We start from the raw sequence: 25,890 nt of genomic DNA, 5'->3' as shown, positions 1-25,890 counted from the left end.
ATTCAGAATAACATGCACATTACCGGCATCGCTTTTAGAATCACTGCAGCAGAGCGGCACAATGACAGAGCCTGGAGGTGGCATCAGTATGAGGAGACCATATAGTGGCTGAATGACACAGCGTGGAGGTTTTGGCAGCATGAGGAGACCATATAGTGGCTGAATGACACAGCGTGGAGGTGTTGGCAGCATGAGAAGACCATATAGTGGCTGAATGACACAGCATAGAAGTGTTGGCAGCATGAGGAGACCATATAGTGGCTGAATGACACAGCGTGGAGGTGTTGGCCGCATGAGAAGACCATATAGTGGCTGAATGACACAGCGTGGAGGTGTTGGCAGAAGGAGGAGACCATATAGTGGCTGAATGACACAGCGTGGATGAGGCTGAAGCATGAGGAGACCATTTAGTGGCTGAATGACACAGCACTGAGGTGGTGGCAGCATGAGGAGAGCATATAGTGGCTCAATGACACAGCATGGATGAGGCTGAAGCATGAGTAGACCATATAGTGGCAGAACGACACAGCGTGGAAGTGTTGGCAGCATGATGAGACCATATAGTTGCTGAATGACACAGCGTGGAGGTGTTGGCAGCATAAGGAGACCATATAGTGGCTGAATGACACAGCATGGATGTGTTGGCAGCATGAGGAGGCCATATAGTGGCTGAATGACACAGCATGGAGGTGTTGGCAGCATGAGGAGACCATATAGTGGCTGAATGACACAGCTTGGATGAGGCTAAAGCATGAGGAGACCATAACGTGGCTGAATGACACAGCGTGGAGGTGTTGGCAGCATGAAGAGACCATATAGTGGCTGAATTATACAGCGTGGAGATGTTGGCGCATGAGAAGACCATATAGTGGCTGAATGACACAGCGTGGAGGTGTTGGCAGCATGAGGAGACCATATAGTGGCTGAATGACACAGTGTGGAGGTGTTGGCAGCATGAGGAGACCATATAGGGGCTGAATGACACAGGGTGGAGGTGTTGGCAGCATGTGGAGACCATATAGTGGCTGAATGAGACAGCTTAAATGAGGCTGAAGCATGAGAAGACCATATAGTGGCTGAATGACACAGCGTGGAGGTGTTGGCAGCATGAGGAGACCATATAGTGGCTGAATGACACAGTGGAGGTGTTTGCAGCATGAGGAGACCATGTAGGGGCTGAATGACACAGCGTGGAGGTGATGGCAGCATGAGGAGACCATATAGTGGCTGAATGACACAGCCAAGAGTTGGCAGCAGCATGAGTAGATACTAGGCCTTCACAATCGCTAAGATTAAAAGATGAATTCAGAAATTTAAACAGAAGATTTGGGATTGCTAGTGCTACCTACCGTAACAACATTTTTATTCCCAGGCCCAGCAGCAGTATCAGTAAACCATATATTGCTTGAATGACACAGCCTGGAGTTGGCTGAAGAATGAGGACCCCAAGAAAAAACACAAGAATTTTTGAAATTTAAGATGAAGATTTTGGATAGCTAGTGCTACCTAGCATAACAAAATTTTTATTTCCAGACCCAGGCCCAGCAGCAGTATCAGTAAACCATATATTGACTGAATGACAGCCTGTAGTTGGATGAAACATAAGGAGACCATTGAAATGTATGATTGTTTATTTAAATTTCAGATTTTGAAATTTAAATTAATGATTTTGAAATTGAACTTTTAACTCCCAAGCTTTAGTGTCCCAGACCCGGCGTGTGAGTACAAAGGGCCAAATCTAACATGCCCCCACAGGGCTCATGTGGCCATGAGATGTAGGCACAATGTCTCCATTGCCCTGACCAGCCATTGTTTCCAAACACTTTTCGCCAAGGCAAACCATGTGAAGAACAGCATGACACCGCCATGCCCTGTATACATGGTATGCTGAAGGGCCACTGAGACTTGTCCGGGCAGTGGAGGCTAAGGACATGGTGGAGGATGAGGAGGTGGAGTCGAACATTGTCACAGGGCCAACGGGCTGACAGAGTGGAGCAGGAAGCAGCATGAGTACACAAGAGGGGTTCACAACCCCTAAAAGCAAAAGGTGAATGTTGAAATCTCTATTGAAGATGCATGTTAGGTAGTGCTACCAGCCAAAAATTTAAGGCCCAAGCCCAGAAGCATCAGTAAGCCAAGTATTTACTGAAAGACACAGTCAGGAAAAGGCATCAGCAGAACACAAGAGGATTTCATAACCCCTAAGATTGAAAGATCAATGTTGAAATCTCAATTAAGCATGTATGTAAGCTAGTGCAAAACATCCATAAATTTAAAGGGGTATTCCAGGCAAAAACTTTTTTTTATATATCAACTGGCTCCAACAGATTTGTAAATTACTTCTGTTAAAAAAATATTAATCCTTCCAATAGTTATTAGCTTCTGAAGTTTTCTGTCTAACTGCTCAATGATGATGTCACGTCCCGGGAGCTGTGCATGATGGGGTGAGTCATCAGAAAGCAGTTAGACAGAAAACAGCAACTCAACTTCAGAAGCTAATAACTGTTGGAAGGATTAAGATTTTTTTTTTTTTTAAACATATTTTTATTGTGCTTTTTCCTTCCTTTTTTTTTTAAATAAAAGTTACAAACATTTGCCTCAGGGCATACCCCGAATCTGGCATCAGTGTGTCAGAGATGAATATGATATCATATAACAGTACATACAGTAGCAAGGGAAATATGCAGAATAAACAACCCCCCCCCCCCATCAGACTCAGCACCACCCTTTCCCCCCCCCCCTCCCCCCAATGGGATAATGCAAAGGAGAATTGCAGAAGACAAGAGAGAAGCAGCCGAGGGAACATACAACAATACATCCTAAATCTCGAGTGATTACATTTCTAGTGAGAAGAGGAATACGTGAGGTCCCATACCAATGCGAGAGTTATTCCCTGTGAACTGAGGGTCCGACTCTAACCCACTCAACATGCACCTCTAGAGCGCCTTGTGTCAGTCCCCCTCCACCCCTCGTTCGTAACCGCCTTGCATAACCTCGCCCAACCTTCCAAGATAGGGACCACTAAGCCTGTCTCTGCCAACTTCCTCTCCCAGTACGGAAAGAGGGCCGACATCCCTGTCCCACTCCCACTCCTCGTCAAATCTCTATAGAGACCCGACAGTATGATATGGCTCATCGGAGGTAATGAAGCTATCAAAAGAGGTATGGGCGTGTTCCCTGGACAGATTGTTTAAGCGTGGTCGTAGAAAGGCCATCACCTGGCAATAAGGCAAGTAGTGACCTCCCCGCAAACCATACTTCTCAGTAAGTTCAGGGAAGAGTAGATAACAGGGTTCGGTTGCATGTAGGAGATGTTGCACCCTAGTTATGCCCCTACTTTTCCAATTTTGAAATATATTGTTGGATATGCCCATCGGGAATTCCGACATGTTCCACAGCGGCATATGTTTACTAATGGAATAAGGCAGGTCCATGAGCTCTCTGCAACGCTTCCAAGCCCCTATTGTATCTCTGAAAAGGAGTCTCTTTTTGATATTAGCATGTAAAGAAGCTAATTTTGCATGGAGCAACGCTGAGAGAGTCCAAGGAGTCGCCACCCCTCCCTCCAGACGGACATTCGAGTACCAGGAGCTCACCCTTAACCAGTCAATACAGTGCCGAAAGAGGCACGCCAAGTTATAGTGCCTAATGTCGGGGAACCCAAACCCCCCCCCCTTCTCTCTTGGTAGCATTAGTTTAGTCAGTGCAATCCTAGGCCTCTAACCAGCCCAAATAAACCTAGTAAAAGAGGAAGTTAGGGAATGAAGGTCAGCTTGGCTAAGTAAGATTGGGATCGTTTGCATGGGATATAATAATTTAGAAAAACTCAGCATCTTAACTAGATGACATCTCGCTAAAAGGGGTAGAGGGAGCGTCATCCATCTGCTAAGTTCACCCTCTATTTTACGTATCAACGGGGGATAGTTTAACGCGTATAAAGATGACGGTGTTCGACCCACCCAAATGCCTAGGTATTTGAATGACGTACGACTCAAATGTACCCTCCTTGATAATTCCGAACTATAAAGTGCAGCATGAGGTGGGGATAAATCTAAGAGCACACTTTTGTCAGTGTTGACTTGAAAGCCAGAAAGCTCCCCGAAGGCCTCCAGTGTAGCGAAGACTCTCTCCATGCCCTCCCTTGGATTTTCTAGGAACAACAGTAGGTCGTCTGCAAACATCATATGGCTAATCCTCTGTCCCCCCAGCTCCACCCCAAACCGGTCTCTGAGGGAGTGTAGCATGCACGACAAGGGTTCTATAGCCAGATTGAAAAGCAGGGGGGAGAGAGGACAACCCTGTCTTGTTCCCTTTTGTGGTGTGAAAGTGGGTGAAAGGAAGCCAGTAGTGTTATCCTCGCTCTTGGTGTAGAGTAGAGAGCTTGCAAATAATGTAGGAAGGGTCCGCTAAACCCCATGTGTTGTAAGACCGCCCATAGCCAGTCCCACCGGACATTGTCAAAAGCCTTCTCGGCGTCTATAGATAACAATGCAACGGTGGGATGCTTCTCAGGACATTACTGCAAGTCATCTAGTAACGTTAAAACTGTGCGAATATGAGTGACCGAGGACCGTCTTTTAGTAAAGCCGACCTGATTCGTTAGTAATAATCTCGGCAAAATGCCTGCCAGTCTATCCGCCAATATTTTCGATACTAGTTTCAGATCGACATTAATGAGGGAAATCGGTCTATATCCCCCTGGCGTCGAGCCATCCTTCCCCGATTTGGGGAGTACCTTGATGTATGCCATGTTAGAGTCCGTCGGTATCCCCCCCCCCCCCCCAGTCAGGTATGAATTGTAGAGGGATAACAAGGTAGGCAAGACCTCCTTGGCCAACAGTTTATAAAAGTCCTTGGAGAAGCCGTCAGGACCCGGAGCCTTTTGGGACTGAAGGCCCTTTATAGCCATAGATAGCTCCTCCCCACCTATCTTATCTGCCTGCCTAACATGTCAGTCTCCTTCGCCGTCAAGGTCGGTAGGGAAAGCTGCCCCAGCCACCCAGTTGGATCGGGTGTCGGTCCCTCCGGGTGTGAGTACAAGTCAGCGTAGTATTGCATAACAATCTCACTAATGTGTTTCGGGTCGCTATGAGGGGTTCCGGTCCTGTCCTTCATGGTAGTTATGTGTGTAGTCGGTTGTTTCCCTTTGGCAAACCTGGCGAGCAATCTGCCTGGCTTGTTGCCAAATTTAAATAGAGAGGCCTCAAAAAGAGACCTCCTAAGACTATCTCGTTTGTCAATCCATAAGTCATACTCAGACTTCGCAGAAGTCCAGGAATGTTTTTTCTGAGCTGTCGGTGACAAGAGGAACTCTGTGTAGGCCTGTCTTAAGGAGTCACTCAGAGTAGTCAACTGTCGTTCAATGCGTCTTTTCAGGGAGGACGTGTAGCTGAGGATCCGGCCCCTAAGGACAGCCTTAGCGGTATCCCAGTATAATTGGGGGTTCGAAACATGCTCCGCATTGTCGACCACAAATTCCCCCCACCAACCCTTTAATACCGATTGGAAGGATTCATCCCTGGCCAGGTTAGTCGGGAAACGCCACAAGTAGCCCGTGCCACGGGGGTAAGATTCCGTGTCCCGTACCACCAACGGTGCATGATCCGAGACCACCATGTCTTCAAACTCCGAGCGCTCTATGCGGTGCTGCAACGAGCAAGATATAAAACAGTAGTCCAGTCTGGACCACGAGTCATGGGCGTGGGAGTAGTGACTGTATTCCCTACCGTCGGGGTGGAGCAATCTCCAAGAGTCTGTCATCCCTTGCGAAGTCGCCCAGTTCATCAGGGTCCCGTCATGAGCTCTATGCAAGGGGGAGGGAACCTGTTGCTCCTGCGGTCCTCTTTGTCATCACTAACCGCTTTGAAGTCGCCCGCTACCAATTTGTGGACTGTCGCGTGAGTGGCAAGTTCAGCAGTCACATATAGTGTCAGTCGGGCCATATACATTGTGTAGCTCAAATTCCTCTGCTGCAACTTTAATTCTAATCGTACATCTCCTACCCATCAGGTCAGGGGAAACCGAAAAGACCTCATAAGCAAAAGACCTGTGGAAGAGTATCAGTACCCCTGCTTTCCGTGCCACAGCTGGAGATCCCTCCACTCTGCCAACCCACCACTTGCACATTCTATGGAAGTCCTCTTTTTCAAGGTGTGTTTCTTGCAAGAAGGCTATGTCAGGGGACAACCTTTTAAGGTGTCGAAGGACACGACTACGCTTCTGCGGGGACCTCAACCCCTTCACGTTCCAGGAAACTAATCGCTTGTATCACTCAACATAGGAAATGACAGCTGCATTGTATAGAAAGGATATCCCCTTTGCACCCCTCTTTGGAGAAATATAGTACAAGAGTCCCCTGTGAACCCACCAAACCCCCCTCCCCAAACGTTAGAGCTACCTGCAAAACACAATCTTCAACCCCTCCAGGCAAGAAACACACCGCATTCCTCCATCTTGTGTTCCTAATTGCCTCTTTGACCTCCGCAATGCCATCTCTCGAGGACATCATAACTGTACATCAGGGGCTGCTGCCAAGCTATGATCTCATCCTCTGTTCCTTAGGCGAAGGCGGCCTAGATAAGTCCACCTTCTCGGTCTCGGGGAACGGCAGCGCTCCCGGGTTCAAAGCAGGAGTCGTCGGTCTTGGGGAGTCCATTCCAGATGATGGCCTAGGTGAGGCCATAGAACGCCGGGGTGAGCCCACCCGTTGTGGTAGATGAAGAACGTTAGATAATCCTGCAGTAGCCGCTTCTGGGGAGTCATAGGTCGCATTTCCTCCCTCCGAGAAAAATACTCTCAGGATTGCTGGATACACCAGGGCGAAGCGAATATTTTTTGTGTGCAACGCCGTATAGATCGGGACCATAGCCTTGCGCTTCTTAGTTACTTCTGCCGAAAAGTCACCAAATAGTAAGACCCTGGCTCCCTCAATAATTAGATCCTCTCTGCGCCATAGAGGCAGGGGAGGACGCCATACTGGACCTGTCGCTTCCAGCCCTTGTAGGTCTGCCACTTGGTTTGTCCTTGTCGCGGCGGCCCATCGGCATTAAATAACGTTCCATGCAGGGCCTGCTCCCTCCACACGGTGATGTCGGGTGTTTTATTGTGGGTAAGAAGGGCGATTCCACGAGAGCGGGAGAGGAGCCGAGTGTCCGCGCGTCCTCACAGCATGGCGCCGGAACCTGAAGTCCAAAGATTTTTTAATAGAAGTAATTTACTAATCTGTTTAACTTTCCGGAGCCAGTTGATATATATAAAAAAAGTTTTGGCCTGGAATACCCCTTTAAGGCCCAAGCCCTGAAGCATCAGTAAGCCAATTAGTTCCTGAAAGACACAGGAGCAGTCAGGAGCAGGCATCAGAAGTACCATAGAGGGTTTCATAACCCCTTACATTGAAAGATCAATGTTGACATTTCTATTAAGCATGTATTTAGCTTGTGCTAAACATCCAAAAATGTAAGGCTCAAGCCCAGAAGCATCAATAATCCTAGTAGTTCCTGAAACACACAGTCAGGAGTAGGCATCAGCAGTACCCAAGATGCTTTCATAACCCCTTACATAGTAACATAGTTCATAAGATTGAAAAAAGACCAGAGTCCATCAAGTTCAACCTATAACCCTAATAAGTCCCTATTGAGTTGAGTTGATCCAGAGGAAAGCAAAAAACCCTCATACTAGAGGTAAAAATTCTTTTCCGACTCCAAATATGGCAGTCAGAATAAATCCCTGGATCAACCTTCTGTCCCTATAAATCAAGTATACATAACCAGCAATGTTATTATTCTCCAAAAATGCATCCAGACCCTTTTTGAACTCTATTACAGAGTTCACCATGACCACCTCCTCCGGGAGAGAATTCCACAGTCTCACTGCTCTTACAGTAAAGAATCCCCGTCTGTACTGTCCCCTGATATATTTATTCAAAGTTATTAGGTCCCCCCTAAGCCTTCTTTTTTCTAAACTATATAACCCTAATTCTGATAATCTTTCTGGGTACTTTAGTCCTCCCATTCCCGGTATTACTCTGGTTGCCCGTCTTTGAACCCTCTCCAGCTCCACTATATCTTTCTTGTACACTGGTACCCAGTACTGTACACAGTATTCTATGTGTGGTCTGACTAGTGATTTGTTGAGCGGTAGAATTATTTCCTTGTCGTGGGCATCTATGCCCCTATTGATGCACCCCATGATTTTATTAGCCTTGGCAGCAGCTGCCCGACACTGGTCACTACACCTAAATTTACTGTTAACTAAGACTCCTAAGTCCTTTTCCATGTCAGTCGTCCCAAGTGTTCTCCCATTTAATACATAATCCGAGCCCGGATTTTTCTTCCCCATGTGCATTACCTTACATTTATCAGTGTTAAACCTCATCTGCCACTTCCCAGCCCAAACCTCTAACCTATCCAGATCCAGGATTATGGGAGGGTGGGAAAGTACGTCAGGAAGGGAGGTAGGCGGGATGACCCTGAATCACATGCGAGATGCAGCCTATCAGCATTCATTGACCCCTGTGATGTCGCAGCCCTATATAATCAACAGCCATCTTGCTGCTGCTCATTTCATCCATGCACTCAGAGAGAGAGGATGGACTGCATGTTTGTGTGTGCATTGCAGTGTATCACTGGCAACTGCTAGTCACATCAGCATTGTGGACAGACAGAAGTGCAGTGCTTTGGTTGTTCTTACTGACAAGAATCTTACGACTTAAACCTCCTATTCACGTTATAGAGCATTTCATTAGAAAGGGACAGATAGCTTTTCGTGGCCTCGTAAATATCAACAAGCTGCCTGAACTTTATGAACCACCTTATCACTTTATTTTTCAGTTCAATTCTGTGCTTTTTTCCTCCAGAAATTATCTGCTGCTTATAATTGTGTGTAGACTGTATGAAAACCAGCGCACACCATTCTTAATTTAGGGTTTAATCCCTGTTTTATTTTTTTTTTTTTTTTTTTTTTTTATGGTGCTGCACTGTTGTGTCCTGCTGTTGTTCAAAAATATGTTTTTTCAGCGGACTGTAGTGCATTTGTCTGCCCTCATACGTGCATACCACATACCTACATCAAAGCAGTCTACTATTTTGTATCTGTAACAAGTCTAGATACGCCGGCTGGTGTTTTACAAAAATATAGTTTTTCTGCGCTCATTGTAGCGCTCATTGTAGCGTATTTTTCTGCATTCATCAGTGCATACTGCATACGTACATCTAATTAGTGTACCATTTTGTATCTGTTAATCTGTCAACGGCCTACATACTGTGAAAGTCCAAGCAACAGTACTGACCGGCTGGTGTTTTACAAAAATACAGAGTTTTTCTGCGTATTGTTGTGCATTTTTCTGCCCTCATCAGTGCATACCGCATACGTACATCGAATTAGTGTACCATTTTGTACCTGTTAATCTGTCAAGGGCCTACATACTGTGAAAGGACAGCCAAAAGTAATTACCTGCTGTTGTGCTAGACAAATGCTGTTTAAAGAGAAGGGAAGCATATTGTAATACCCTCATATACGCGCTAAGTATGTCAGACAGAGAAGTGCCAGAATGTCCACAGAGGAGTGGCAGAGGCCTAAATACTTCAGGCAGAGGTCTCAGCAGACTAGGGGCGAGTGGCAGCAGGAATCACAGCGAGAGGCCTGAGCTCCCGTTATCAGCTAGCGGTCATGTCTCGACCAGCAACCAATCTGCCGTCGTCGATTGGTTAACACACTCATCCACTTCATCACAAGCGACATCTGACACCCCCAGTCAACAATCGGTGGGTTCCTCAGACACAACCCTCAGTTAACATGGCCCAGGAGCAGTCCCTGTCCTCCCATTGCCTTTGTCCTATACTGTTCACTAGGAACATACATATTTTGGAGTCGGTATCATATTCAACAATGCAGGGCATTGATTATGGGTAGTTATTAGGACGTTACTTTACTATTAGCAGAATTTTTTCTTCTTTGTAAATATTGCCCAATTCAGACTCGGGTGGCATCATCCTGTGATTCCGGATTTGAATTGGATTCCTATATTACACATGTTTTTGGGTCTAACTTTATATGTGCTTTTTCTCTTTTTGGATCACACGAATGTAATATTCATATGTGTTAACATGGTTCATGCACGATATAATCCAATAGTTGGATATAAAAAAGTGTTTTTTTTATTCCTTATGCTTTTGTTTGCCAGCACCAGTGTGAATCTGTTACGGGATTTGGGTCATATTCTATTTCCCGAATCCAGTCCAGATTTTTTGTTCCAATCTGTGACATCACCAATGGGTGGTAAAGCTTTTTAGTATAAATGTATGTCTTTTTGTATTTTTAATTACTCTATGACTAAGCGTGAAACGCGTCAGGGTTATCCGTGTGTTGTAGCTTGTCTTTGAATCAATAAATATACCCGTTTTTATACCGCATCCTGGTGCTGGAAGTATGTCTATATTCCGTGAGTGGAACCGGAGGCGGGGCTGGTGGATCCGTGCACAGCTGCGGGAATACTGGGTGAGCGGTCAATCTCTTCTCCTTGTGTTTCAAATTAATGCCGCGAGACTAGCTCCCCAGAGTTACGGGTGTGAATCAGAAGACGCATGGCTACTATGGAGGACGCCACTCCAAACACAGCGGGAGCTGTAGGTGGTTTAGCCGAGCTGAATATACAAGAAATGAGCATGAGGCGTGATTCTAAAGCCTGCTCTGTATTTGAATGCAAATCGGCAACTCCTGGAAACACAGCTCCCGAGGACATGATGTTTTTATTCAAACAGATTGAAACTTCACTGGCTAAGAAAATGAAAGTATGGTGGGACCACAAGACCTTGTCCACTTACCTGCAAAAGGACATTGTACCAAGAGGTCTGCGCCTAAAGAAAAGACCGATAAAGAGATATTCCCCAAAATTTGAGGCCAAGTGGGATGCGGCATTATTGGATTGCTCCAAAAAACTAATGCTATACATCATAGAGGAGGAGCAAGTTGAACTATCCATGCTACAAGAAGAAATATCCAAGGTTAAAGGTGAGCTAGGAGTATATAAGGAGCACAAGGACTATAAAACCATGGAGAATACTGTGTTGGAAAAGTTGGAGGGGGTTGAAGAAAAAATTATGGATATCAAAAAATCTAAGTTCCAGAGGGATACTAATGATTACCAAAGTATTTACGTGGTTCTTGCAAAAGGACAATAACAATACAATGGATACGCCTAAATCCATCTTATGAACCCCCAATCCACAAACCAACCCAAATAAGAAATGGAATAACAGCAAAAAGAAATCAAATAAAAAAATACAAAAATAAAAACAAAAATGTGAAATCTGGGAGGAGAGTGAGTTTTTCCGATAGCTCACAAGATGACAGCATTGGGAGACCTATCTCCTCTTCATCCATGGAGTCCATAAATACATGCCATCGCCTAGATGCAAGTGGTGGTGCGATTTCAAAAAACCGCATATGCACAGATGCCGGAGAGCTGGCCGCAAACAGGTACCCACTTCGGTCTACTCTAACACAGAAATAACCCCAGTATTGAACCTATCAGCTTGCACTCTATCCATTTCTCATTTACAGCTATTAAGCAAAGGACTTAATTTCGTTCCATCAAATGATTTCAATCTCTTCAATACAATATTTGATGTGAATACATTTGCACGTGATCTCACACTACAGAGACACTTTGCACAGATTGAAGAGACTGAACGGGAGATTTCACTAGAATCAGTGGAGAATCATGTCTCTTCAACGGGTTGCCGGGACTTTATTGACCAAAGAAATTTGCTTAATTTACGTACATTAGAGAATGAATCTGCTGAAATATGTAATAGCACGGGGGATAAATTTCGCACAACCAACCCTGGATTCTATCCTGTGGCCTCCCGTTGGGAGGCCCTGGATAGATTCCAGGAGTTGTTTGAACGCGACCTAGTGAAATTGCGTAATTAATGCAAAGGATATGTTGGTAACTTAAATAAAATTGAAATAACAGCACTAAAGGAGTTAATGGATAATGACTATATTGTAATTAGGAACGCCGACAAAGGCGGCAATACGGTGGTATTAGATGCGGGATTGTATAAGAAATTGAACTTAGAAATGTTGGATGATCCTAACATATATAAAAAAAAATGACAAAACAATCCCACATCTATATGCCAAGTGAAACTGAAAAAGGTCTTGAGTGAAGGTGTAACTCTTGGTATTCTAGACAAAAAACTAGAGGAATATTTGTTTATAAAGAATCCTGTGATGCCAATATTCCACTCACTCCCCAAGGTCCACAAGGGGGTCTTCCCGGCACCTTTAAGACCTATAGTGGCTGGTATAGGCTCCCTTGTGGAACGTTTGGGTGAGTGGGTGGATCATTATCTACAACCCATAACTAAAATGACCCCCAGGTATATAAGGGATACGAAACATATTATCAACATGTTGAATGACATCACTTGTGAGCCAGGTTTACATCTTGCCACGTGTGATGTCATAGCTTTATATCCCTCAATACCATGTGATAAGGGAATGGAGGCTATTATATACTGCCTCAACCAATTCAGTAATTACTCCCCTGGATTGAAGGAATACATTTATATGGCACTAGATTTTTTGTTACATAACAATTTTTTTATGTTTGATGGCCAGTATTACCTTCAATCCAGGGGAGCCCCGATGGGGGCTAAATACTCGCCATCTTTGGCGAATATTTATATGATTTTTTGGGAAATGAGTTTTTTGTTTTCATCGTTAAACCCATTCTCCACACCCATACAGTGGGCAGGTCGTTTCATAGACGACCTGCTACTTGTATGGAGGGGAACAGAAAATCAATTTTCTTAGTTTATGGATTATATCAATGCTAACAATTTTAATTTAAAATTCACCTCACATTTTGGTGGATCTTCAGTCAATTTCCTAGACATCACCATAACATGCCGGGGAGACAGCTTTGAAGTCAGTCCGTACAGAAAAGAAACGGCAAGTAATGCAGTACTTCTTGCTTCGTCCTGCCACCCCCGGCATGTTGTGAAAAATATCCCTTATGGGGAATTATGTCCAATTAAACGTAATTGTTCAGACCCCGATAGATTCAAAATAGAAGAACAAGAGTGGGAAAAATAGTTTTTTGGATCGAGGGTATAATTTGAAGGATATAGAGACAGCAAAAACTAAAGTTGAAAATATTGATAGAAGCAATTTGATTATGGAAAGTAGGAGAAATCGTGAGAAGAAAAACAACAAAAAACATGCAAAACGTAAACCCATATTCTTAACAGCTTACAGCAGACAATTCGCAGGTATTAGGCAAATAATAAATAAATATTTGCCGGTCCTTGAGATGGATCCCCTCTTGAGGAATACTCTAAGTGAAGGTATGGATGTAGTATAAAGGCGGGGCCCATCTCTGGGAACAAAATTGTCCCAGAGTTTTTTTTAAGAGTAAACCAGACTGTGCCGTAACCAACACATGGTTAGACAGTGTAGGCAATTGGAAATGCGGCCAACGAAGGTGTGTTACCTGTTCACATATGAAGGTGGAGAAAGAATTTGAGTCGTATAGCACTGGTAAAAAATACGCAATAAAAATGTTTGTGAACTGTAATACACCTTCGGTGGTTTACCTGGCTGCCTGCATCGCCTGCAGAAAACAATATGTAGGCTGAACAGGCAATCATTTGAAAAATTCAATATTTCTGCACTTAGTAAACACTTTAGAGATGCACATGGGGGAGAGGTTAATTACCTGTCAGTCATGGGCATCGAGAAAGTTAAAAATGATGCTAGAGGTGGTGACCTACGCAGAAAACTGCTACATAGGGAATCCTATTGGATGTTTGTACTTAACACCCGCTACCCATTGGGTCTTAACCATAGAATGGACCTTATAGTAACTTATTAATTCATTAATGGGAGTGTGATATTGAATATCACATGTTATTGACTCCTTTAATAACAATGATAAATAAAATTAAAATAATGATAAAAAGATAATATAACTAAACAATTAATACTAGAATAATCTGTTCATACATAGTTACAATAACCATATATATATTTATTCTAATCATAATTAATACATAAAAACTAGAATTAAACAACAAAAATTAATATTGATGTGGTAGATATTTACAGTAGTGAAGGGCATCCCAATTTGGGTAACCACAAATACTAAAGGACAATTTAGCATATGGCTGGCCCTGCTATATGTATATATATGACTTAGTTCAGACACCAGTGGTTTTTTTATGCGTTTATGCACTTTAGGAGTTTGAAATAATAATTTGTAATAAATAATACAGCTTATAGGTAATCATATAGTAATAACACTATCATTTACTGTTGGTTATATTCATGATAACCTTATTCATAATTAACATAACTCATAATTATAATAATACAGTACGATAATACAACTCATAGGGAACATGGTTTATAATTGTATTAATATGGTGTTAAGATATGTTCATTAGTACTATCTAATTAGAATAATAAACATACAATATATTGAACACCAAAATAAGGTGGATATAAAATAATATATACAAAAAAACACAAAAAATAATAAAAATATAATAAAAATAAATATAAAATTAAACTAGGAACATACATATTTTGGAGTCAGTATCATATTCAACAATGCAGGGCATTGATTATGGGTAGTTATTAGGACGTTACTTTACTATTAGCAGAATTTTTTCTTCTTTGTAAATATAGCCCAATTCAGACTCGGGTGGCATCATCCTGCGATTCCCGATTTGAATTGGATTCCTATATTACACATGTTTTTGGGTCTAACTTTATATGTGGTTTTTCTCTTTTTGGATCACACGAATGTAATATCCATATGTGTTAACATGGTTCATGCACGATATAATTCTGTTGTATATAAAAAAGTGTGTTTTTTTTTATTACTTATGCTTTTGTTTGCCAGCACCAGTGTGAATCTGTTACGGGATTTGGGTCATATTTTATTTCCCGAATCCAGTCCAGATTTTTTGTTCCAATCTGTGACATCACCAATGGGTGGTAAAGCTTTTTAGTATAAATGTATGTCTTTTTGTATTTTTAATTACTCTATGACTAAGCGCGAAAGCGTGAAACGCGTCAGAGTTATCCGTGTGTTGTAGCTTGACTTTGAATCAATAAATATACCCGTTTTTATACCGCATCCTGGTGCTGGAAATATCTCTATATTCCGTGAGTGGAGCCGGAGGCGGGGCTGGTGGATCCGCGCACAGCTGCGGGAATACTGGGTGAGCGGTCAATCTCTTCTCCTTGTGTTTCTAATTACCTGCTGTTGTTCTAGACAAATGCTGTTTAAAGAGAAGTGAAGCGTATTGTAATACCCTCATATACGCAGAGAAGTGCCAGAACGTGCACAGAGGAGTGGCAGAGGCCTAAATACTTCAGGCAGAGGTCGCAGCAGACTAGGGGCGAGTGGCAGCAGGAATCACAGCGAGAGGCCTGAGCTCCCGGTATCAGCTAGCGGTCATGTCTCGACCAGCAACCCATCTGCCGTCGTCGATTGGTTAACACGCTCATCCACTTCATCACAAGCGACATCTGACACCACGCAGTCAACAGTCGGTGGGTTCCTCGACACAACCCTCAGTTAACATGGCCCGGGAGCAGTCCCAGTTCTCCCATTGCCTTTGTCCTATACTGTTCACTCTCCTAGAGAAGTATCTTATGCTGTGGGTTCAGCTTCACTATTCACTGAGGACGATCTAATAGAGGACAGTCAGCAGCTACTGCCCAGCCAAGAAGGGGAGGAGACATGCGCCGCTTGCTCCGCTAGGCGGCCAAGTAGTGATGCAGAGAGTGACGTGGGAGGCGGTGTTGCCAGGGTTCAGGGTCCTGAAGCAGACACTGTTGGGGAACCTGAGGAGGACATCAGTGACGTGCAGACACCTGTTGATGAAGCCGATCGCAATTGGGAGCCGGGTGCAGAAGGGGCTTCATCATCATCATCAGGAGAAGAGAGTTGCAGGTTGCCCTTGAGGCAGCAGCTGAGCCAGCAAGGCGGTAGCATGGTTGGCAGTCAGCATGGTGGCAGGAGTGGAAATTCTGGAGCCAAACATGCCCGGGGGAGACCACCTGCTTCGCGGCAGCCTACCTTTCCGGGAGGTAGTGGAAAAGGGGTTCCTGGAGACGGCACCAGTAGCAGTCAATTAGTGCGGACTGTAGGTGGGAAAATCAGCTACTCGGTGGTGTGGTGGTTTTTCATCAGGCATCCGGAGGAGGTTCATGTAGCCACATGCAAGATATGTCGGCAGAAGGTGAAGCGTGGCCAGGGTCCCAATGTCGGCACCACGGCCCTGCGTCAACACATGCTTCGCCACCATAAAGTGGCCTGGGAGAACCGTGGCTCCAATGTAGTGGTCCAGCCTGCTGCATCACCCAGTGGCCATCCGCTCCCTCCTTCATCCTGCCAAGGCTCCACCACCTCAGCCGAAGGGAGCTGTGTGTCAAACCCTCTTTCTGTCGCTCCAGATGCTCCTGCTTCTCTCGCTTTTAGTCAGCAATTCCGCCAATAATCCAACGGCGAAGCCATCTTCAAGAGACAACAGTATGCGCCCACTCATCCAATGGTGCAGAAGTTGAATGTGCTCCTGTCTAAGTTGCTGGTGCTGCAGTCCCTCCCTTTTCAAGTGGTTGACTCTGCACCTTTCAGAGAATTGATGGCCTGTGCCGAGCGGAGGTGGAGAGTCCCAAGCAGTCATTTCTTTGCGAAGAAGGCAGTACCAGCCCTGCATAAGTTTGTACAAAAGAAGGTGGGCCAGTCCTTGAGCCTGTCGGTGTGTTCAAAAGTGCATGGCAGCGCCGACGTGTGGAGGTGTAACTACGGGCAGGGAGAATACTTGTCTTTTACGGCCCACTGGGTAAATGTGGTTCCTGCACAGCCACAACAGCAACTTGGACAGATCACACCGCTTCCTCCTCCATGCTCCCGCTCTCAGGCAGTTGGTCCTGTGACAGTGTGCAACTCTGCCTACTCATCCTCCACCGTGTTCTCGGCCTCCACTGCACGTACAAATCTTGGTGGCCCTTCATCGTACCATGTGTCTAGGGCACGGCGGTGTCACGCTGTTCTTCACATGGTTTGCATTGTCGAACGGAGTCACGCATGGGAGGAACTGCTAAAATTCATTCGTCAAGAAATCCGAGTATGGCGTACTCCACGAAATCTGGAGACGGAAACCATGGTGACCGACAACGGGAAGAACATTGTGTCGCTCTGCGACAAGGAAGTATGAAACATGCGCCCTGCATGGCACACGTGTTGAATCTTGTTGTCAAGCACTTCCTGAAGTCTTCATCCCATTTGCAAGACATCCTGACAATGGCAAGGAAACTGTGCATGCACTTCAGCCACTTGTACACCACAAAGCACACCCTCCTTGAGCTACAACGTCAGAACGGTATCTCACAACATAGTTTTCTTATTTGTGACGTTGCCACATGTTGGAATTCCACCCTCCATATGTTGGACAGACTATATGAACAAAGAAAAGCCATCACCGATTTCTTGATGATCCAAGCAGCGAGGAGTACTCCCCTGTGAAACTTCAATGTGAACCAGTGGCAGCTCCTACGTGACACCTGCCGTTTGCTGAGGCCCTTTGAGGAAGCCACATTATTTGTAAGTCGCCTGGATTACGGCGTGAAGGACCTAATTCCACTCCTACATTTCCTACAACAAATAATTGAAACGATGGCTGGTCACTGCAATGAAGACGTTGCGCCTACATCTCACGGCTACATGAGCCCTGTGGGGGCTGAACTGGAGGAGGAGGATGAGGGGCAGAGTGTAGCACAGTTTAGGTTGGATGAGATGGCCGGTGTTTCTAGTCATCGGACAGGAGAGGAGGAGCAGGAGCAGCCAGAGGAGCTAGAGGGTTATGAGAAAGGCGAGACAGAGGATCCAGACACACCGTGGCAGTATGCAGTGGAGATGGAGGCAGGTAGTCCCTCCGAGTCACTGGCGCAAATGGCACAATGCATGTTCAGTTGCTTGCGTAGTGACCCCCGGATTGTCAAAATTCATCAGCGGATGATTTCTGGCTCTCCCCCTTATTGGACCCTCGCTACCGTCCCAGAATGGGGGCCTTTTTTACACCCACTGAGAGGGAGGACAAACTAAACTACTACAGAGAGATCCTACGTAGTCAGTTGGCCGATGCCTATCGGCAACATGGTCCATCCACTCGCAGGTCTGACTCTGGGGGCCCTCTGCACTCAGCTTACACTGCCATGGCTGCTGGGTAGGGGTGGCAGGAGCAGTAGCAGCTCCATTATCAACAGCCTAAGTCTACAGTCGGTGATGAGTAGCTTTCTTCACCCGCATAGTAAAGCAACTCATCAGCAGCAGTTAGACATGGAGCAGGACCTGGGTCTGGGAATAAAAATGTTGCATCAGCCAACTCCAGGCTGTGTCATTCAGGCACTATATGGTTTACTGATGCCGCTGCTTGGCCTGGGTCTGGGAAATTCTATCATAGGTAGCACCCACTATCCAAAATCTTCTTCTAAAATTTCAAAAATGGTGGTGTTTTTTTTAGGGATTGTGAAGCCCTGGTGTGTAGTCATGCTTCAGCTAACTCCAGGCTGTGTCATTCAGGCAATATATGGTTTACTGATGCTGCTGCTGTGCCTGGGTCTGGGAATAAAAGTTTTGTTATGGTAGGAAGCACCAGCTATCCAAAATCTTCGGTTTAATTTTCTAAATTCATCTTTTAATCTTAGGTATTGTAAAGGCCTAGTGCCTACTCATGCTGCTGGCAACTCCGGGCTGTGCCATTCATCCACTATATGGTCTCCTCATGCTGCCAACACCTCCATGCTGTGTCATTCAGCCACTATATGGTCTCCTCACACTGATGCCACCTCCAGGCTCTGTCATTGTGCTGCTCTGCGGCAGTGATTCTAAAAGCGATGCCGGTAATCTGCATGTTTTTCTGAATAACAGTATTATTTCACTACCCCAGCACACTCCATATGCGTTTTAGAACACAGCAAAGTGTTCTATACCCCTATTGAGGCTGTCTGTAGGCTAGAAATAGCCTTTTTAAATATAGATTCACCGCAAAAAAATTTGGATCGAAACAAACGTTTTTGAAAAATTCGGCGAATAGACCGAATCGAATTTTTGAAAAGTTCGCTCATCTCTAATTGTCACTGAGGAAGGACTACGATAGTCCAAAATGCGTCTGATCACTCTCACACTGCCTGACACACCTCTCTAGAGACCACCACCAGATACCCCACGTACACAATCTCAAGTCACCACCTACAGCTATCGCAGAGCGCTCCACGGCTATCACCAAGGAGCACGGAGCATTACCATCATTACCACAAAGACCGAGACCCCTTCAGAGACAGAGACCGACAAATCCAGCGCACGGACTAGGCGACCGGTCTCCAGAGGTTGCAAGTACACATAAGTGGATTTGCCTCTAACCACCAATGAACTTTCAAACTGAGATTGTGTTGTCATCCAATCACATATACTGTGTTTTATTTTACATCTTTTTATATATTCATCTGTACCTTTTAAATATAACAGGTGGGAAAGAGTGCAAGGGCCCTGCACTCTTCCTCCACATTTCTACCTAACTGTTTAAATTGACTTAACAATTATTTTGTTTTTATTTGATTAATAAATGTGTTGTTCCTTTGAGTCATTCTCTAATTTGAGTCATTGAGTCATTCTCTTACTTTGTATCTATTCATCCATTCAACTCCCTACATCTTCTTTCATTCCAGCCACTTCACACCCTTTATTCCCCAGTCCTTGAGATCTCATCCACTACTATCACTACTTTTCCTTCAATTTCAAGGTGGTGTGAGGATTCCACCAGGAAAGAGATCTCGGACAATACATACTAAGCAGATTGAGTACCTCCAACTACGCTTTTTCATCTCTAATTGTGATTTTGAAAGTCACAACTTTTTGGACAAAGTGATTATATGGGAATGTTCATAATGGGTCAATGCCCAGGATTGCTAAAGTGTCCTCCCAGGAAATGAGATTATGATTGATTGGAGGGTGAGTTTTTCCTGTGCTATAAGTTACCGTAAGTCCTCTCATTTGATGCCATGACTAAGAATGGTTCAAAACAGGTCATCATTTCTGTGATTTTACAATCACTTTGGGTGTTGTTTTTTCAAAAATTTAAGACGGACCAAGAAAGCCTTAAGTTTTAAGTTTTTTCCAAATCATTTGGGAGCTGGAATTTGTTTTTCTGGATTATTGTTTACAGTAGGTGAATTAAGCCAGTGATTTCCATGTAGCTTTCTGTTAGAAACTGTTATGGCGAGTACAGAAACGGAAGGACAAATCTTTGCATCAGAATCTGGTTCTAACAGCTAAAATATGTCTTTCTCAAGAGTGTTGAGTACAGGTTTGTAGAGGCATGTTGGCCCTGTGAGCCACGTAGTGTCTTTAACCCCTTAAGTACCCAGCCATTTTACACCTTAGGACTCGGCCATTTTTTGCACATCTGACCACTGTCATTTTGAACATTAATAACTCTGGAATGCTTTTAGTTATCATTCTGATTCCGAGATTGTTTTTTCGTGACATATTCTGCTTTAACATAAGGGGTAAAACATTTTGGTAACTTGCATCCTTTCTTGGTGAAAAATCCCAAAATTTGATGAAAAATTAGAAAATTTAGCATTTTTCTAACTTTGAAGCTTATTTTTTTAATTCACATATACAATATGTCCACTTTATGTTTGCATCATAAAATGTTTACTTTTGGAAGACACCAGAGGGCTTCAAAGTTCAGCAGCAATTTTCCAATTTTTCACAAAATTTCCAAAATCAGGAACCAGTTCAGGTTTGAAGTGGATTTGAAGGGTCTTCATCTTAGAAATACCCCACAAATGACCCCATTATAAAAACTGCACCCCCAAAGTATTCAAAATGACATTCAGTCAGAATTTTAACCCTTTTTTTACACTCGCATGTTCTTGTAGACCCAATTTTTTTATTTTTACAAGGGGTAAAAGGAGAATGTATACTTATATTTGTAGCCCAATTTCTCTCGAGTAAGCACATACCTCATATTTTTTTTTAATTTTAACAATTTTTATTTTCCATATTAGTAAGCACATATACAAGTGAATAAGAACAAATGACAGTGTACATGCAAGGTATGGAAAGTAATTGTTAAGTAAACACTGTAAAAAGAGAATTAGGTTTGTCTCCGGTCCAGTAGAATGGATCGAAGGAGAGACAATAGTAAAATAACAATATACCATAACAAACTCAGGGTATAAGAACAGTAATACAAATAAATGAGGATCGGGTAAAGTAGGAGTACCACCGTCTGTTTAGCGCTTCTGGACAGTGTCAAGGAGCAAACATAGTATTTCCACAGCAAACTAGTATGATTATTGGGATCTAATCCACTATCTAATGTGCAGTAGCAAAGTTGGTTCTATATGCGCTAACAGACAGTATAGGTATGAACTGATGTACCTGCAGTGCGGGGACAGAAAGAAGAAGAAGGAAAGTTGGACAAGGAAAGGGGATTAAGGGGGAGGGAAGCGGGGGCGAAAACAGAGAAGGAGCACGGATGGGGGTTACTGGCAATGATGGGGACTACTCAACCACCTGTCCCAGTTCTTAAGGAATCGCCTGTCATTTGAGTTGGCCAATGCGAAGGTTCTCTCGCATGCACAGGAAAAGTCAACATACGAGAGAATCTCCAACAGGGAAGGTAAGTCGGGGGACTTCCATTTCCGGGAAATCAGCAATTGGGTGGACATCAGTAGGTGGGCAACAATAAATCTGGCATCAGACGGGTAGTCATCAAGATCGATCAGCAGTAGGGCCGTTTTGTGGGTCAAGGGTATTGGAAAGCCTAGGAGCCTCTCAATCACCATAGAGACAGCGGTCCACAGTCGCTGAGCCTTTGGACATTCACACAAAATATGAATCAATGTCCCCCTCTCCCCACAGCCTCTCCAGCAGACAGGCGAGCATCGTGGGTCAATTTTATGTAACCTGTCAGGGGTAAAATACCACCTGTATATCGTCTTGTACAGTGTCTCCTGATGGTTTGTACATTTAAAAGAGGTGTCTATGAATCGGAATGCATCCTGCCATTGCTCAAGTGATACTTCCTCACCAAGGTCTCTATCCCATCTAGACATGTAAGGTGCCTTAACCATTTCTGATTTACGCCCCAGGAGATCATAAAAAAAGGTAATACCCCTTGTATTTTTGTCAGAGACATTGAGAAATCCCAACAATCTAGGTGGCAGTATTATTGTCCGTAATTGATCAGTTGCTAGGAAGCTCCTGATCTGTAGGCTTTTATAAAAGTCTTTGTGTGGTATGCAGTATCTGTCTCTAAGAGTGGGAAAGTGCACTGAACCATCAGCATCCAAGATGTCTTTAACAGTGTACACCCCCCGCTCACCCCAACTAGTCAGGTCAAGGTCAGGTATGCACAGATGTAGGACACCCAGTGGTAGCGTAGCAGGTGGGCAAGGTAAGCCACCGGGCTGCTGTCGCACACAGGTCCTCCAAATCCTGTCAGTCACATCAATAGCAGTGATCACCGTAGGGTGTAGTAATTTACAGGGATGTGGAGCGACTAGCCTAGACTTGAGTGAGCATGCAGGGCTAAAGTGCTGTTCTAGGGCTACCCATTTCTTATCCGACGATCCCGACCACCAAAATCTAGTTTGGTTAAGAATGCAGGCTTTATAGTAGTCCTCCAGATGGGGTCTACCCAGACTTCCATGACCCTTTTTATAATTCAGCACCAGTCTTGGGACTCTCGGGCGTCTCGATTGCCAAAGAAAGTTATCTAGCAACTTATTCGCTGATGCAAAGAAAGATTCTGGTATGGTGATCGGGAGCGTACGGAACAGGTAAAGGAGTTTGGGCAGCAGCAGCATCTTGAAAGCCGCTATGCAGCCCTTCCAAGATATAATATGCTTTCCGTATTCCTTAATGGAGGCAGAAATAGAGGAGATGATAGGTAGGAAATTAGCCGAGAAGAGGAAGGGTTAGTCAGATAGATGCCAAGGTAGGAGATCGATCGATGCTGCCAGTCCAAAGGGAAACGTCGTTTGAGGTCGTCTGTTTGGTCCACAGTCAGTCCTATTGGCAGTATTTGTGATTTACTAACATTTAACTTATAGTAAGAAATGTCACCGAAGTGTCTAATGGTCTCAAATAGAGCTGTCAAGGAGCAAGAAGGGTCAGTCAGAGTCAAAATGATATCATCCGCAAACAGCGCAAGTTTGTGGGTAACGGTTCCCACTGTAATTCCTTTTATGTCTTGATGTAGTCTGATAGCCTGAGCTAAAGGCTCAATTGCCACCAAAAACACTAGGGGTGACAGAGGGCATCCCTGCCGTGTTCCGTTCGACAGAGTGAATCGGTGTGATAGAGCTCCATTATAGAAGACTCTGGCTACAGGATTCGAGTACAACGCCTGAATAGCCGTAAGAATTTTACCCTCAAAGCCAAAAAACACGCAAGGCCGAAAATACGAAACTCCAGCTCACTCTGTCGAACGCTTTTTCTGCATCCAAGGTTAAGAACACGGCAGGGGTTTTCGAGTTTTCACAATGTTGCAGTAGTGTCAGGATTCTGCGAGTATTATCAGGAGCCTGATGACCAAACGTGAAGCCCACTTGATCCCTGCTTAATAAACTCGGCAATATGGGTTTCAGGCAAGTCGCAAGTATTTTGGCATAAATCTTAGCGTTACCGATATCGGTCGATAGTTTCCAGTCTCGTCAGGGGGTTTACCAGGTTTGGGTATCGTCGTTATCAGAGCATCCAACATGTCAGGGGGCAAAGAGCCTGTGGTCATAGCGGAGTTGAAGACGGGGAGGAGGAATGGGAGAAGGATAGGTAGGAACCTCTTGTAGTACTCGTTAGGTAGTCCGTTGGGTCCGGGGGCTTTTTTGGAAGGTATAGATTTGACAGCATCGATCACCTCCTGAGAGGAGATGGGAACATTAAGAGAGGACAGAGATGAAGGAGACAGTTTAGGAAGGTTTAGAGATGTCAAGAAGGAGTCGATTTTTGTCTGGTCCAGCTGGGCACAAGACGGGTCGTCTCTGAGGTTATAAAGTTGTTCGTAGTAGTCTTTGAAGGCATTAGCAATATCTCTATGAGATTGACACCCCAGTCTAGTTTTGGGGTGATGGAGGGAAGAAATACGTTGCTTATAATGAGCGGGTTTAAGCTTCCTGGCCAGGAGCGAGCCCGCTCTGTTATCCTGAGTATAGAATTTCATTTTGGATTTCTGCAAGGTGTGGTCATAATCCGTCAGCAGTAACCTCCGGAGACGGAGGCGCTCAGTGGTCAACTGGGAATTACCATCCTCCGTGAAGTTACGTTTCAAGAGAATTTCAAGTGCGGCTATTTTATGAATAGATTCATTGGTAAGAAGGTGGCGCTGTTTCTTAAGGGAAGTGCCTAATTGAATAAAAGAGCCGCGGATAACCGCCTTGTGCGCCAGCCAGCCAGACAATTGAGAGACATCAGGAGTGTTGTTTATGGAAAAATACTCCGAGAGCGCGCCCTCCAGACATGCAGAATGGTCCGAGTGCGCTATCAAATGTGTGTTTGCTCTCCAAACGAAGTCATTGCGGGTGCGCAAGGTATTGTCAATGACAATGCTCAATGCAGCATGGTCCGACCACGTCCTAATTCCCACATCAGACCTAGACACTTTTTCAATCAGACCCCTATCGACTAGTATATTGTCAATTCTGGAGAATGTGTGGAACCTTGGTGAGAGATATGAATAATCGCGTTCAGTCGCGTGTTGCAGTCGCCAAATGTCATATAGGCCGTTTGTCTGTAAAAAGTAATAAAAATGATCTCCTGGTCGTGGGAGCGGATTGATCCAGTGTAGCCGATACTACAGAGTTGAAGTCTCCACACAAGATCAATGCACCCCTACGCACCGGCACCACCTTCTTCATAACTGAGTTTAGGAATCTGCGTTGGCGTAAGTGGGGGGCATACACATTAACTATAGTATATTCTATATTGTCGAGCATACACACTAGTATGATGAACCTGCTCTGTGGGTCCACTATTTGTGTGAGAATGTTAACCGCTAAGGTGTCTCTAAAAGCTATCATCACTCCTCTCTTCTTCTTAACAAAGGCAGAAGCGATGATAGTGGGGTACCTACTGTGGCGCAAGGTAGGCGGGTTCTTAGAGGGCATATGAGTTTCTTGCAGACAAAGTATGTCTGCTGGATCACACCTAACCTTGCGCCACAGGAAATTCCTCTTGTACGGACTATTAAGTCCATTCACATTCAGGGATAATAAGGTAATACCCATAGTGTTGTGTCAAGGTTGCAGGCTAAAGCACCTTCTACAAAGGAGGATACTAGGAGGCTAGGAAAGGGTTGGGGAGAGAGATCGCCAGGGAGTTAACCAGAGATGAGGGGAGAAAAAGAAGGGGAGAAGATGGGGATTGCAAGAGTGCACTGCAGGGGAATGAACTGGCTTTGCCACTATCAGAAGCGGCTCGAGAAGCGGCTCAAGCTATCCCTATACGTTCAGTGTGGAACTCTAAGGGAAACTATACAGAGTAAAATTTAACACCAAATAGAAAGTCAACTACAACAATAGAGTAAGAGTTGGTCGACTCTAAAGGGACTATACAGCCTGGAAACTAGCGTGATTCGTCACTCAACCAGGTCTTGGGGTCGTGTATAAACACACAAAAAAAAAGAAAAATGGTGGTAGTAGCTAGAAATTCACTAAGGTAACAACACTACTACTTATCAGCATCCGAAGGAGGTCTTCTGGCAAAGTTCAATCAGGTCGCATCTGTAGGACTCTTAGCTGGGCGGCTTGTCGGCGAGCAGACATTAGGTTCTGGAGCCCGGGTCCCCCAGTCAGATAAAG

The 25,890-nt window shown here is 44.6% G+C and overlaps 1 protein-coding gene across 8 annotated transcripts in view; it reads left to right on the top strand.

Moving 5' to 3' along the window:
* VWC2 (von Willebrand factor C domain containing 2) overlaps positions 1-25,890 on the top strand; it is an 865,269-nt gene that overhangs the window by 222,910 nt on the left and 616,469 nt on the right. The gene's annotated exons all lie outside the window — the stretch shown is intronic.

The sequence above is a fragment of the Hyla sarda genome, chromosome 5, assembly GCF_029499605.1.
Source record: "Hyla sarda isolate aHylSar1 chromosome 5, aHylSar1.hap1, whole genome shotgun sequence".
In the NCBI taxonomy this organism is placed as follows: Eukaryota; Metazoa; Chordata; class Amphibia; order Anura; family Hylidae; genus Hyla; species Hyla sarda.
Note: the sequence above shows the minus strand (reverse complement) of the source record. Positions and strands in the feature narration are given on the sequence as shown.